Below are 6000 nucleotides of genomic sequence, written 5' to 3'. Positions count from 1 at the left end.
AAGCTATGAGCTAGAAAAATCCAGGCTGGCAGACAGCCTGTGTCTGACCAACCAATCAGAGAGCTCCTTACATCCCACGGTGTGGCTAATTTGAATAGCCTCCAGCAAATTGTTAATCGAAGAGCTAATCCAGGAGCTAATCCAGCAGCTAATCCCGGAGCGAACAGGAAAGGGAAATGGATTTTGAACTGCAGTTTATTAAATTGCAAGTGGAAAAAGGATTTTGAACTGCAGTTTATTAAATTGCAAGTGGAAAAAGGATTTTGAACTGCAGTTTATTAAATTGCAGGTGGAAAAAGGATTTTCCCAACTGCAGTTTATTAAATTGCAAGTGGAAAAAGGATTTTGAACTGCAGTTTATTAAATTGCAGGTGGAAAAAGGATTTTGAACTGCAGTTTATTAAATTGCAACTGAAAAAAGGATTTTAAAATGCAGTTTATTAAAGTGCAATTGGAAAAAGGATTTTGAAATGCAATTGGAAAAAGATTTTTTGAATGCAGTTTATTAAATTGGAATTCAAAAATGAATTTACAATTGCAGAATTTATTCTACAATTCATTATTAAAGCACAGAAATTTTTATTTCGATGCGCGTGGCTCTTGTGGTCCTCCATAATTTTCAAGCTGCCAAAAAGTGATTGCCGCCTATATCCTGTCACTGAAATAATATTTCTGCTTCAAATTTTATGGACATCATTCATTCCCAAGAGTTTTATGTGACACATTTTGCTGCAAATTTAAATCAAGCCTTTATTGGACAGTGCATAAAACGTCAAATTTAAAAAATGTTGTAATTCAAAAATAATACAAGAGTTCAGCTTTGATTGCAATTTGTTTGTAGGATTATTCAATTATTTTGTGTTTCCTAACATGTTAGCATTATAGTTACTGTAGGCAAAGAATTAATATATATGTTGTTCCATGGTTTACTCGTGTTCAGCTTCCGCTATAGCCCCTGTTTCTGGTCTATTTCTTAGTTTAGTTTAACTGGTGGTTTCTTCTTTGATTGGATGTAATTGTTATTCGTTTTTGGTTTTCGTTTCAATTAGTAAGTGCTGTATTGGAATGACATTTTTATTACCATTTGTTTTCTCTTTCCTATGACTTAGTGTTCCTAATGTGTTTAAGCAGATCTCCTCCCACCTGTTTCCATTTGGCCATTATCCTTGTTTTGTATTATTTTTGAATTACAACATTTTTGAAATTTGACGTTTTATGCACTGTCCAATAAAGGCTTGATTTAAATTTGCAGCAAAATGTGTCACATAAAACTCTTGGGAATGATGTCCATAAAATTTGAAGCAGAAATATTGTTTCAGTGACAGAATATAGGCGGCAATCACTTTTTGGCAGCTTGAAAATGGCATATTATCGATATTAATGTTCCTGTACAAGTTATTCAGCAGTTCTAAGGGACTGTTTGGGATATAATGTGTCACATGTAGCCCTTCTGGATGACATTCAACAAGTTTGAAGCAGAAATATTATTTCAGTCACAAGTTATAGGCCACAATCACTTTTTGGCAGCTTGAAAATGGCATATTCTCAATGTTATTGTTCCTGTACAAGTTATTCAGCAGTTCTAAGGGACTGTTTGGGATATAATGTGTCACATATAGCCCTTCTCGATGATACCCAACAAGTTTGAAGCAGAAATATTGTTTCAGTGACAAGATATAGGCGGCAATCACTTTTTGGCAGGTTGAAAATGACTATTATCGGTATTGATGTTCTTTTAAAAGTTATTCAGCAGTTCTAAGGGACTGTTTGGGATGTAATGTGTCACATATAGCCCTTCTCGATGATACCCAACAAGTTTGAAGCAGAAATATTGTTTCAGTGACAAGATATAGGCCACAATCACTTTTTGGCAGGTTGAAAATGGGCATATTATCAGTTTTATTGTTCCCTTAAAGGTTATTCAGCAGTTCTAAGGGACTGTTTGAGATATAATATGTCACATATGACCCTTCTGAATGACATGCAGCAAGTTTGAAGCAGAAATAGTATTTCAGTGACAAGATATAGGCAGCAATCACTTTTTGGTAGTCTTAAATTGGCATATTATGGGTATAAATGTTCCTTTAAAAGTTATTCAGCATTTCTTAGAGACTGTTTGGGATATGATGTGCCACATATGATCCTTTTGGATGATACCCAACAAGTTTGAAGCATAAATATTGTTTCAGTGACAAGATATAGTCCACAATCACTTTTTGGCAGGTCAAAAATGGCATAATATGGGTAGTAATGTTCCTTTAACAGTTATTCAGCACTTCTTAGAGACTGATTGGGATATAATGTGTCACATATGATCCTTCTGAATGATATCAGTCAAGTTTGAAACAGAAATATTGTTTCAGTGACAAGATATAGGCGGCAATCACTTTTTGGCAGGCTGAAAATGGCATTTTATCAGTTTTATTGTTCCCTTAAAGGTTATTCAGCAATTCTATGGGACTGTTTGAGTTATAATATGTCACATATGACCCTTTCGAATGACTTCCAGCAAGTTTGAAGCAGAAATATTGTTTCAGTGACAAGTTATAGTCCACAATCACTTTTTGGCAGGTCGAAAATGGCATATTATCAATGTTAATGTTCCTTTAAATGTTATTCAGCAGTCCTTAGAGACTGATGGAGATATAATGTGTCACATATAACCCTTTTGGATGATACCCAACAAGTTTGATGCAGAAATATTGTTTCAGTGACAAGATATAGGCCACAATCACTTTTTGGCAGCTTGAAAATTGCATATTATTCGTTTTGTTGTTCCCTTAAAGGTTATTCAGGATTTCCCAGAGACTGTTTGGGATATGATGTGCCACATATGATCCTTTTGGATGATACCCAACAAGTCTGATGCAGAAATATTGTTTCAGTGACAAGTTGTAGGCCACAATCACTTTTTGGCAGGTTGAAAATTGCATATTGTCAGTTTTATTGTTCCCTTAAAGGTTATTTAGCAGTTCTGAGGGACTATTTGAGATGTAATATTTGACATAGGACCCTTCTGAATGACATCCAGAAAGTTTGAAGCAGAAATAATATTTCAGTGACAAGATATAGGCCACAATCACTTTTTGGCAGTTTGGAAATTTCATATTATCAGTTTTATTGTTCCTGTACAAGTTATTCAGCAGTTCTTGGAGAGTTTTGGGGATATAATATATCACATGTAACCCTTCTGGAATATATCCAACAAGTTTGAAGCCGAAATATTTTTGGTAGCGCTAAAATGCCATGTTCTCAGTCGTTATTCTGAACAAAGAAGAAAGAGTCATGGTGATACTGGCACAATAGGTCTTTGTTGTTTTAACTACTATTCGACAGTCTTATAACAAATATGAACAACGAGATTAGACATACTAAACCTGTAGGCATTAATTATTCCACCGTGATGCGTGTAGTCATTCGTTACAGCGCTACACGATGAAAGCAAACTTCTGACAAGCGTCATAATTCGGTTACAAGAAACATTAAAGTTCCATAAATGCATACCTTTGCCTAATAACGTTATATCAGTTGCACGGAAGTAGCTGGCAACGCAAGTAATCCGGGCGCTGCAGCTTTAAGCAGCTGCGCGCTCCCGCGGACGGCAATCAGTTTCTGGCAGACAATCACTTTTGGGCACAACACCGGCAACCAGCTTACTGTACAGTTCAACTCTGCTAGTAAAAAGATCGAAGGAGGCGTAGGAAAACTGCTTCACCGAACTTCTTCTCCAAGGCACGAACACCGCGTATAGTGGGCTGAAACAGTTTACTCACAGCGAGCATCGCCGACACAACTCTGGCTGCCGAGGGAGTTATTATATTCTAACCGTTGCTTTTCCCCTTCTCCTCTCTCTCTCCACACACACACACCAGTCAGTCCCGCTACATATAATTTAATTTGTCACGTGTCTCTTTGAGATTGTCATTGTTCTAAATAAAGTTCATTTAAAAAAAAAAAAAAAAGTCAGTCCCGCTACACACATCCCGAATACATTTCCCATCAGGCTTCACCCTTAAAGGGCCATGCCTGTAACAACAGGATGCACAGCAACGCAGCGCCCCCTGCTGGACATAGAATAGAATAAACCTTTATTATCCCACAAATGAGACATTTATATTCGTAGAGTAGTCCTATATACATAATCAACCGAAATTCATATACACAGATAAAAATGTAGGTAGATTTGTACACAAGTGTGGGTGGTGTATGAATGCTCCTGGTGAAATATACAGTGTATAAACAAGCTGTTAACAAGCAATTAAAAACATATGATCCATCAGTTAAACAGGTGATGAGTAGGATAACCATGTTAAGCTGTGTTATAGAGTCTGAGAGCTGCTGGTAAGAATGACCTGTGGTAGCGTTCCTTCCTACACTGTGGGTGTAAAAGTCCACTGCTGATCGAGCTGCTCACAGCTCATACAGTCTCATGCAGGGGGTGGGTGTTGTTCATGATGGATGTTAGCTTAGACAACATCCTCTCCTCCCCAACCTGCTCGATGGACTTCAGCGGGCAGTCCAGCACAGAGCTGGCCCTCCTGACCAGTTTGTTGAGTTTCCCCCTGTCCCTCTCTGCCATTCCACCACGCCAGCAGACCACAGCATAAAAGATAGCAGACGCCACCACAGTGTCGTAAAACGTTCTTAGGACTGTCCTGTTCACCCCGAAGGATCTCAGCCATCATAGCAGGTGCAGACGACTTAGACCCTTTTTGTAAAGTGCATTTGTGTTCATGGACCAGTCCAGTTTGTTATTGAGGTGAACACCCAGGTACTGTATTTGTAAATGGTAAATGGCCTGTATTTGTATAGAGCTTTACTTAGTCCCTAAGGACCCCAAAGCACTTTACACTACATACAGTCATCCACACATTCACACACTGGTGATGACAAGCTACATTGTAGCCACAGCTGACAGAGGCTGTCAGTGTACCTCAGGTTCTCGTGTACTCCTCCACTGTTTCAATGTCCAAACCCTGGATGTTCATTGGTGTAATAGCGGGTGGCTTCTTGCTGAAGTCTATCACCAGCTCCTTTGTCTTGCTGGCATTGATGCAAAGATGGTTCTGTTCACACACAGCTGACAAAGTCATTGATGACCCCCTCCCCCGTATTCCATTTTTTCCCCCTCCGACACCCGACCCACAATGGCGGTGTTGTCTGAGAACTTCATGATTTATACTTGCTGATGTCAGCATAGTTATGGAAATGGGGTGTATTACATTCATTTGTCTCTGTGACTTTAAGAAGTCGTATAAAGTTATATTGAAAAAGGTTTTTGTTATTTTTTAATTGAACTGTTTTATGCAAACATCACTAATTTACCATCTGCCATGATTGGAAAACACTGTCAAGCTAGACTAGCCTCTGTTGTTCAGTTTATCAACGGACGTATTAAAAATAGGAACTAGATGTAAAACTATGATATTAAATAACATTTAATACTTGTGTGATGGTTTGACCAGTGTGCATAACTCCAGTGTCTTCTGATTGGCTGCCGTAGAATTGAAGAGTTATACTCGGATCCCTTTAACCTCTCTGCTCTGTGTTGTTTCCTCTTTCAGAGCAGAAAAACATCACAGCTGAGTCTGGACAGGATGTCACTCTGACATGTCGAGCTCAAAATAACAACATTGATCTTGTAGAGTGGAACAGAACTGACCTGGAAGATAAACCTGTTTTTGTGTATCGGAATAACATGTCCGATCCAGAAAACCAGCATCCATCTTTTAAGAACCGGGTGGATCTGCAGGACAGACAGATGAAGGATGGAGACGTGTCTTTGATTCTGAAGAATGTGATGATTAATGACACTGGAACATACGAGTGTCGTGTCAACATGAATTTAAAATTAAATAAAGACCCCATCAGCAGCATCTACCTTCATGTTGTTGATCCTCCAGGTGAGTGAGTAGAGTTGAGTGTGTGTGTGATCAGAGGTGAAGCTGCTTCCTGGTTGTTGATGTTTGTTTCTAAAGATGTTGTTGATGAGACTTTGTA

The sequence above is a fragment of the Oreochromis aureus genome, linkage group 3 (assembly GCF_013358895.1).
Source record: "Oreochromis aureus strain Israel breed Guangdong linkage group 3, ZZ_aureus, whole genome shotgun sequence".
In the NCBI taxonomy this organism is placed as follows: domain Eukaryota; kingdom Metazoa; phylum Chordata; class Actinopteri; order Cichliformes; family Cichlidae; genus Oreochromis; species Oreochromis aureus.
This window is presented reverse-complemented; position numbering follows the sequence as displayed.